Source organism: Mytilus californianus, unplaced genomic scaffold (genome assembly GCF_021869535.1).
Source record: "Mytilus californianus isolate M0D057914Y unplaced genomic scaffold, xbMytCali1.0.p SCAF_21, whole genome shotgun sequence".
Classification (NCBI taxonomy): Eukaryota; Metazoa; Mollusca; class Bivalvia; order Mytilida; family Mytilidae; genus Mytilus; species Mytilus californianus.
Window position 1 is genome coordinate 3,037,447 of NW_026262670.1, and position 11,214 is coordinate 3,048,660.

Here is an 11,214-nt window from a genome sequence, read left to right on the forward strand (position 1 = left end):
GAAATATACACAGTTAATTTATACCGGTATTTTCCTTTCTATCTAAAAGATGTAGGTCGAATTAATTTATGTACCACGATATCAAATATTGAAATTAAAATGCATTCGCCTGAATAAAAACTGATAATGACTAAAAACCGGTAATTCCTTGGAGTGGTCATTTACTAATTATCATTATTTTTTTCAACATATCGGAAAACTGAAACATTTCTAAGCCGATTTGCATAACAAAATTTAAGTACTGATTTCCATCAACGCACTCCGATTCACGTCATAAAAAATCCATGGTCATATTTCTAAGCTGGCGACCTTGACCAAAGGGCAATAGTAATAACCGGCCAGCTGATGCGAGGAGCATCTGGTATTCATTGCCCTCCTCTCTCAGCAGACTATCCCGGCATTCACTGCACGCTAGCCGCGTCGTTTTCGCGGTCAAATATAGGGTAATATGCACTTGGCATGCTCGGTCATTATGCAGCGCGTCACAGAAACCTCTGAGTGAACCCGTGTTTTTCCTTGTTCGTTTGTGATAACTCAGACGGCACACAGACACGTTAATATTGGCATTTTTCTCAGGTGAAACTGATTCGTTTACGAAGGACATTTCTTTTTACTTATAATCTAATTATACATATATTTTGTTGAAAATAATAATGATATTGCCGAGGTCAAAAATATATGGTTATATAAAGATTGATAAACAAATCGATTTTTTAAAAGTTTATGGTCACATATTCGACTGTAGTGTGGGTTTGAAAACGAAAATATTATAATTATTATATATCTGCCATTTTATCCTTCTTTTTCTTATCTGTATTGTGGGTTTGAAAACGAAAATATTATAATTATTATATATCTGCCATGTTGTCCTTCTTTTTCTTATCATTGGAACAGAATAGTTACGAAAATAACTAAATTGCTTTATGTTTGATATATTCTTTGCTAAGGTAACATTCAATGCTGATTGATTATGGTAAAGGACCGATAGGGGTCAGGAATTTGAAAAAGGGGGGTGGGGGAGGGCAAGACAATGTTAGGAGTTGGACTTGTAAAAAGTCTATGCATTCACTAAATATTTAGCACCATTAAATCCGCCTCTGAAGGAACATGATTTCATATATATGTTAAAAATTTAATAATCAAATGGTTTATTTAGTTAGAAACATGTAAACAAAAATTGTAATTCATTTTTTTAAAGATTTCTTTTTCATTAATATAAATCAGAGGGTCGTAGAGGGCGTAACCTTTGATTGAAACATATATATCGTTTTCTGTAATTACCCCTTTCAATCCCTGATTATATTTGGTTTCTGATTTTGAAATATTGTTTTTCAATCCTTTCAAAATTATGTCTATAATATTTAAAAAACATAACGTAATGATACAGTCTGTGGTCACTGTCAGCACGGAAGAAGAAAAATTTTGATAAACAAATCGATTTTTTAAAAGATGATGGTTATAATTTAACTGTATTGTCGGTTTGAAACAGAAAATATTACAATTATTATATATCTGCCTTTTAGTCTCTTTTTATTGTCATTGGTACTAAGTACATTATAAGGACAGCTGGGGGTCCAGAATTTGAAAGGTGAGACAAGACAACATTAGGAATGAGATTTGTAAACAGTCTATACATTAACTATATATTTAGCTCCATAAGGGGACCCGAACTATTTGCCCCCTCCATAAATCAACCTGAATTTATCTGATCTGCTAATATATATTTTTTTGAAGATATTGTTGCATTTGCTGTATCTAAAACTTTTTTTCAGTTTTTTAAACTGAATTATGCATGCAATTAATTTAATATAATATTATTTTAAATATCTAAACGTCATTCTTTCAACCTATTGACAATTTAAAAAATAAGAAGGTGCGAAAAACATTAGTTATATTTGGTTCCTCAAATTGCAATAACAATAAAAATTTTCAATCCTTTCGAAATTATATTTATTTTATTTAAACATAAACGAATTAGTAGTGCAGAAGGAGGAAAATTTTTTTTCAATTAAGGGCCCAGAAGTGCATAAACATTTGACATGGCAAATCAAATTGGAATGAGACAAGTACGTTTTTTTAGTAAGTTTCAACTTTTTATCACTGTTCTAATAATTCAAAAACTATAAATAATTTGAGAGGAGGTATGTTGTAACTCATTTAAAGAAAGCAACGTAGATTACTTTTTTTTTTTTGTGTATCAATGTTACATGCTTGTATTGCTTATTGTTTATTTGTGTTATACAGCATGAATCACTATGAAATTGTACTACAAGGTTCCATACCACAAAAGGAAGGTTTGGATTGATTTTGGAGTTATGGCCCTTACTGTTTAGAATATTGGGTCAAAGGGACAAGAAGCAAACATTATTATTGTTTCCGGACATTATTCTGGTTTCCGGACAATATTCTGGCTTCCGGACAATAACTTGAATGTCATATTTGTTTTTCGTTAATTGTTTTGTTATACATTAGACCGTTAGTTTTCTCAGTTGAATTGTTTCATATTTTTTATGAAGGGGCCTTTTATAGCCGACTATACGGTATGGGTGTTTCCCATTGTTGAAGGCCGTACGATTGCCTATAATTGCTTCCATCCACTTTATTTGAACTTAGGTGGATATAGTTGTCTCATTGGCAATCATACCTAATCTCCTTATTTTCATATTGAGTAAACGTGTATGAATTAGTATGAAACTGTACCACAAGGTTCCATACCACAAAAAGGAAGGTTGGATTGAATTTGGGGTTATGGCCGTATCCGCTTAGGAATTAGGGACCAAAAAGGGGGAAACAAACAAGCATTTTTTTAAACTTTGATTGAATTGCTTATTTCTGACCAATTTCAATGGGGTTTAAATAATCTTGAAGTATTGTTTTTTTTTATATGCTTGTAATCTTACCATGTATTTAGAATTTTGATTTTGGGTCGTGTTTTCGAGTGGGTACTAATAAGAGTGCAAAATAAAATTTAATTGATTTCAATATGCTGAATCAAATAATGTATTTAGATTTTTGATTTTGGGCCCATTTTTCAGATTGGTCCACCTCAGGGTCCAAAGGATCCAAAATTAAACTTTGTATGATTTCAACAAAAATTGAATGGCAGGGATTTTTTATTAGAAGTTACTTCCCTTAAAATGTTTTAGCTTATAATTTATGTCTTCTCTTTGAAGTGGTATGCAAATAAGAAGCTGTCATCTTATTTTTAAATATTACGGAGAATTCTGCTGATTCAGATATATTAACTTGTGATTATTTTTCATATATTTAGATTTTGAGTATTGAAGAAAAATAGGTAAACCAATTTTTTTCAGTTCTTTTACACATTCATTCTGTGTCAGAAACCTATGCTGTGTCAAATTTTTCAATTCTTTTACACATTCATTCTGTGTCAGAAACCTATGCTGTGTCAAATTTTTCAATTCTTTTACACATTCATTCTGTGTCAGAAACCTATGCTGTGTCAAATTTTTCAGTTCTTTTACACATTCATTCTGTGTCAGAAACCTATGCTGATTTAGACGTTTGGTGGGAAAGTCAGTGGTTGGGTCCAAGGGTATGTGGGTGTTTGAGAGGTATTTTTGTGTTCGGTATCGGGAACATTTAGAGAACACCCCTATCCAGTAAATAGTGTATTCGCCCTGGAGTAAATGAGTCATTTTAAAAAAATGTCGAATTTTCAGTACACCCGTGCTAAAAAATTTATTTCTAATGGAAAATGCAGTTGTAAGTATTTAAATGAAAGTTTGTAGGATTTATGAGTTAGAACATTAATAATAAACACGATTTAGATCTATTTTGATAAGATTAAAATATATTTAAGTCCGATTTTTGCGTAATTTATGTGCGTACAGTGTCCGAGTAACACATTTCAAATGATTTTTTTTTTCTATTTTCTGATCGCCTTGATATCTGCAAAAGGGACTTTTTTAGAACGTAAATAATAACCCTAACGAAAAATCGTAGCTTCTTTATTATTATATGTAACATTTTTTCTACAAACTAAATTCAATCAGCGTACATGAAGTTCATGTCCATCCTGTTACCGCTACTTAAATCAGCCGTTAAATTTTTCTCCCTATGAATATTGAACTAGTCGGTGTTGATTTCAAAAGCGCAAAGTAACCTAAACATTTAACACAGCACGTTTTTTGTATAATAGTGTAGAGAAAAGAAATTTCAAGACATTTAGTGAAAAAAAATAGTGGGTACTCTTTTGTCATGTCTATGCTTTACCAACATATTGATTAATTACACCAATATTATACTTGCAAAAAGTGCAATAACGTGTTGGAAATCAAAATCACAACAGAAAAACATTATCACTACATCAAAGGGAAGTAGTTATTTCACAACAGCATTCAAAAATGAAGACATTTGTCTATCCTGTTATGTCTATCCTGTTACTATGGTTGCTATGGTTACAGTAACAGGATAGACAATAGTAGACATAATTAAAAAGTTTATAATAAGATATAGTTGCACACATAATGAAATGTTTCGTTGTTTGAACTCATCTAAAGGTTATAACGTCTTAATCTTCGCAATTTAGCATTTGCAGGTGCAATACTGCTATCGGTAACAGGATAGACAAAAAGGTAACAGGATAGAACTTAATATAGTGATATATCATTACGTACATTTCTGTTAACAATAAAATAAAGACAAAAGTAAACCAACGTGCGAGGGATTTATTTGATGTTGGGTTTATTTGAAAGAGAGAACAAATGCTGATCATTATAAATTGATATCTTAGACTTGCATTACTGGTGGTTATTTTTATAACCTTTGAAAACCAATTTATAGAGGCATTTTTCAGTACAACATGGAAAATTAGCAAACTATCTATTATTTTATAGAATGAATATATATAGATGTTTTTATTCTTGAAAACCATCTTATTGGCTACGAAAAACAAGCTTAAAATTTTATCGAAACCTTTTCTAAATAACCCTGAAATTTCTTTTGAACATGGTAACAGGAGAGACAAAATATTGCACCACCTATCAAAATATGTTTCAATATATTCTTGTATGACATTATCAAGATTGCATCTTTTTATATGTTTTTCTATAAGTACTGTTTGTTTTGATTTGTTTATGACGAGGGTTGTTTGAATAAGTAACTTTAAATCAATTTTGCAATTTCAAAATTCGACATTTTTTGAAAATGACCCATATAAGTGGGTGAGGAATACAATTCGGGTCTTGTCGATATTCTTATTAAGAAGACCAGTGTACAAGAGTAAGCACGTTACATAGCTGTAAGTGATAAAGTCGAGGACAACTTGTACTGGGTACAAGTTGGTCTAAAATAGGAAATTGGCAGAGCATACTGTCCCATACGGAGGACAGACTGCAATAATCCGTAGTGTCTGGTAGTGACAGTCTGTCCCACTCGGAGGGCAGGCTGTACCAGCCCGCTATGTCTGGTAGTGACAGACTGTCCCGCTCGGAGGACAGCTGTACCAACACGCACTGTCTGGTAGAGACAGACTGTAACAGCCACACTGTCTTGTTGTGACAGGTCGTCCCATCTGGAGGACAGGCTGTTAGTTAATATTATATTTGTGTATATATAATTGTTTTATTGTTTATTGTTGCTTTATATCGGCAAATAGCCTGTGTGTATATTTTTAGTTCATTGTGCATATTAACATAGATAGAAAATTATAGGCTTTTGGTATTGCAGTATTATTTATGGACAGCTTGAATCCAAGTATTTACTGAAACGTACGTTTAAGATATAAACGCCTGATTGGTTACACGTTACATATTTGGTGACATTTAATTTATTGTCAGTTGAAATCAGTATTTATTTAAAGGATTAAAGTAAATGAACCGTAAGACAAAGTTGTAGTTCACGGCTGAGTTGTAACACGAGTGTATTATTTAATAAAATATTATAACACTATAATTGTTTTATTTGAATTACAATATACAGTAATAAATATGTCAAATATTGACGATCAGATTGCTGAAATAAGTAGACAAATATGTGAGCCAAAATTTGTTCCTGTGAAAAAAGTTCCAGTGGAACTAATATCCCAGAAAATATGTTCTGGGAGAACTTTTTTCATATACCTGGAAAAAAGTATTGCAACACCTGATTTTTTCCATTAGACAAATTTCAAACCTTACGTGTACCATTTTTTTCTAAAATATGGTTAAATGTTCATAGGTTTGGGGTGAATTGGGTCTTTTTAAAGCTGATAGACATGTTAAACACTGAAAAATTCAAATTAAATTATACGAAATTTTATTTTAAAAAAGACATCATTTTTGAGCACAAATGCACTGTTTACAACTATTGGTCTACGCGATTCCAATTCCATCGGACAACTTCGAGTTGATGTCAAACACACCCATTTTGGTCCATTTTGTCAATTTAAACCGGAAATTTCAATATTTTGTATAACTTCCGTCCACACGGATCACTGCTTCCAGCCGCCTTCTCATACCACCACATAACCGTCGTATTTGTTGTTGTGTTAACTGTTGCCATTCATGGTGCAGTGCATTGTCCAATTCTGCAAGATTTTGCACAGGAGGTGTCATTTTTCGCACTTTTAGACCGATGATGTCCCAAATGTGCTCTATCGGGTTTAAATCGGGGCTACATGCTGGCCAGGGCAATGTCTCCACTGACTCGTCGTGAAGATACGCTATTACAGCCCGCGATCGATGCGGTCGTGCATTATCGTCCATGAAAATGGGCCTTGTCCTCAACGGGTGATTGTCAAAATGCGGCACTACACTTGCCTCAAGGATTTCCTGCTGGTATCTTTGCCCATTAAGGTTACCACGAACAGTTTTCAGGTCCAACTTGCAGTCATAAGACACGCATCCCCACACCATAACGGAGCCACCACCGAAAGCGACTGTCTCAACAATGTTCCTTTCGGCATATGCGGTATTTGGCTGCCGCCAAACACGAACTCGGCCATCCGTGACATGCAACAAAAATCTGCTTTCGTCGGACCAATGCACCCTTCTCCAAGATACCAAATTCCAGCGACGACGAGCTCGACACCACCGTAATCGTTCAGCTTTGTGTCTAGGCGTTAACAATGGCCTTTTCACGGGCCTTCGGGAACGGTATCCTGCCCTTTTGAGTCGATTTCTCAAAGTTCTTGAGGAGAGTGCACGATATGGAAACCACTGTCTTTTCAATACTGTACTGTTAATGAAGGGGTTTCTTCGAATAACTCGGCTAAGAGCTCTGTTTTCACGATCGGAAGTTACTGAAGGTCTTCCAGATCTGGGAAGGTCCTTCACAGAATTGGTATTTTGATGTTTACTTACAATTCTGCTGATGGTTGAATAGTGGTGGCCCACGCGTCGGGCAATCTGCCTTAACGACATTCCAGCTTCTCGCATGCCAATAATTTGCCATCTAACATCAGTAGAAAGTTGAGGAGGACCCATTTCATCAATTGTTGATAAGTTTTTTACAAACAAGCTAACATACAGCATACATTTTGACCCGTACCTTAAACTTGACTTTTGAAAGTTTTAAGTGACGGCCACGCACGGACAGCTCATGGGGAAATGCATGGGCGAAAAACAGTTAATTTAAGGTCAATAAGTAGGAAAGGTGTACTCTATCAGTTAAATAAAAATGAAAATAAAAAAATTGAAATTTCAGTTTTTTATTTCATTTTATATTTGGTGTTGCAATACTTTTTTCCAGGTGTATAGATGATTTCTATATAATTTATTCCATCTCTATAAAATAAGTACCACACTTTACCTGGTGAAATAAGTACCGGGTTGGTGAAATTTGTTACTTACCTGGTGAAATAAGTTCCGGGTTTATGAGATTTGTTCCTTATCTGGTGAAATAAGTTCTGGGTTTGCGAGATTTGTTCCTCACCTGGTGAAATAAGTTCCTTGTCTGTGAAATATGTTCGACTGGTTGAACAAGTTATCTTATATACTGAGCATTTGTCATCAGTGAGTTTAAAGTTATCATTCAAGTGCATTATAAAAATAAGTATTATATCAATAATAAAAAAAGTAAAAAGTGTAAATCATCCAATTCGGATCCTGTGGAGTATAGCAAATGTTTAATTATATACTCCGTAAAAAAATAATCATCAAAATGCCACTTTTCAGCCAAAAAAGAGTAGAATAAGAAAATCCAATCATTCAGAAAAAAGTATAGTTAAAGATGAACATATGTACTTATTTGAAAAGAACAAAGTGACTGATCAGTTATATCAAAAGACATGTAGAAACAAAAGACACACTCTTTTTAAACTGTGCTATGACCTAAGTACATGTATGACTAGAACACGCGGGGCCATGACAGTTAACAAAAACCAAGGAGGAATACCACATAAAACATAAATACAAATTATGATACATTACCATCGCTTTTATTTCTTATCTTCATCCTTTAGTTACAGTCATGCCTTCAATTGCAAATGTATTCCATGCAAGCACACTCAGTACAGCACTCAGTTTGCCTTATACTAGTAATTCAAATGTAACAAGAAAATGTTTCGCTTGCAATTTGTTGCAAAGGTACTTATTTTCTGTGAAAATAGGTTTAAGCGGAACTTATGCATTGATGTCTATGAAATATGTACATGTTCGTTTAAATCAAATATCACATGAACTTATCTAACTTTTTAAAACTCTTAATATTAATTGGAACAAAATTCATGGAGCTAAGATTTCTAAGATTGTTCCGGAACTTATTTCAGATTTGGTCATAAAATTAGTTCCGGAACAAATTTTACAGTGCTGGAACATATTTTCTGTGATATAAAGTCCGGTGGAACATATTTCCTATGAGATTTGTTCCGGCGGAACAAATGTCACGCCGGAACAAATTTTGTGTTGCAAATACAGTCTCTTAGTGAAAGCACAATGCAACATGGACTTGGCTTTATATCTTCTACACCTAAAGATCAGGGTGTACGTACAAAGGTTATTGCAAATAAAGATCATGATTCAGGCGTAGTGACGACAGGGCCGTCTCTATCAGCACATAGTGGATTGGTCGTGGGAGATACACTGCCTTTGCCAGATGGGGATATTATATCAAATCCTCACATGAGAAATAGAAAATCCATGGGGCAAGATAAAAATAATCATTTCCATCCTAAACAGTATTTAACAAAAAAATCAAAGTACTGCTCATACTGTTTTCTCTGGTTCAAACGATGTTAAAATCAAACCATCAAAATATGATGGCAATACTCCTTGGATGGATTAATTATCACACTTTGAGATGTGTGCCCTAGTCAATATGTGGTCTGAACATCAAAAAGGTTTGTACTTGGCCGTGTCACTGATTGGACAGGCTCAAGCAGTTCTTGGTGATTTACCAAAGGAAAAGAGACAAATATTTTCAGACCTAGTAAACGCACTGGAGGAACGCTTTGCTCCATCTAGTAAAACTGAACTCTATCGTGTTCAATTCAAGGAATGTCGACAAAAAGCAAGCGAGACTGCCGATGTTAGGTCAGTAAGTTCGAAGACTTTCTAATCTGGCCTACCCGACTGCTCCGTTAGAATAAAGGGACACGCTTGCCAAAGAACAATTTTTAGACGCGTTAGTAGACTCTGAAATGAGACTGAAAATTAAACAGTCTCGTCCTAAAGGTCTTAACGATGATATACGGTTGGCAGTTGAGCTTGAAGCTTATAATAAGGCTGAGAGTAGAAAAATGAAAAGTATGGGTCACTTACGACAGACTACGAGTGACGAACGGACAGAAGCACATAATAGTCCTGATACGGCTGTATCTATGGGACAAATGACGACGTGGATGCAGACGATTGAAAATAGTTTACTGTCCTTAACAAAAGAGATTAAAGATTTAAAGTCCGAAAGAAAGTTCCAACAAAGGGGGAAGATAAATAGCGCACAAAGTAAAGGAAAAATGTGTGGTACCTGTTTCAGTTGTGGAGAAATAGGACACTTTGCAAGAAATTGTCCCAATAATAATCAGAAACCAATATACGGGGTACAGATAACAACGGAACATATACGGACGGATCGGTCAATGCACTAAAGTCTGAAGTTAAGTCTTCAAACAATGATAAACGCACTGTTATTTCAGTATCAGAGGATGCAGGAATGTTTGTTGAGTTGAGCATCGTGAGAGTAAGAGACCAGACTGGATGGCTGATTGTGTAATTGAATAGAGTCAAGCTTGTGTACATATATTTATGGATGAACTTTGTTTTGTAATTGTAATGTTTATCATGCGGGACGCAGGTAGATTGAGGCGTGGGTAATGTAATGTTTATTGGTCGTTATGGTTACAAACAAGAAGAATCTTGTTGTATCAATACGTGTTTCACGCAGAAGGAAGCGTCGTGTCGATTTAGACGTTTGGCGGGAAAGTCAGTGGTTGGTTCCAAGGGTATGGGTGTGTTTTAGAGGGATTCTTGTGTTCGGTATCGGGAACATTAAGAGATCACCCCTATCCACTAAATAGTGTATTCGCCCTGGAGTATATAAGTGGGTGAGGAATACAATTCGGGTACAGTCGATATTCTTATTAAGAAGACCAGTGTACAAGAGTAAGCACGTTACATAGCTGTAATTAAGTGATAAAGTCGAGGACAACTTGTACTGGAGACAACTTGTACTGGGTACAAGTTGGTCTAAAATAGGAAATTGGCAGAGCAGACTGTCCCATGCGGAGGACAGACTGCAATAATCCGTACTGTCTGATAGTGACAGTCTGTCCCACACGGAGGACAGGCTGTACCAGCCCGCTTGTCTGGTAGTGACAGACTGTCCCGCTCGGAGGACAGCTGTACCAGCACGCACTGTCTGGTAGAAACAGACTGTAACAGCCACACTGTCTTGTTGTGACAGGTCGTCCCATCTGGAGGACAGGCTGTTAGTTAATATTATATTTGTGTATATATAATTGTGTTATTGTTCATTGTTGCTTTATATCGGCAAAGAGCCTGTGTGTATATTTTAGTTCATTGTGCATATTAACTGTTTCGGTACTTATACATCCCTCGGATTTCAAATGTTTGGCTTTGAGCGTTCCTGATGAAGGTAAATCCAGAGAAGCGCTTCGGACGCATGAAATTATTAAACGTGTTGTATTCAATTTTTTAACATAGATAGAAAATTATAGGCTTTTGGTATTGCAGTATTATTTATGGACAGCTTGAATCCAAGTATTTACTGGAACGTACGTTTAAGATATAAACGCCTGATTGGTTACACGTTACA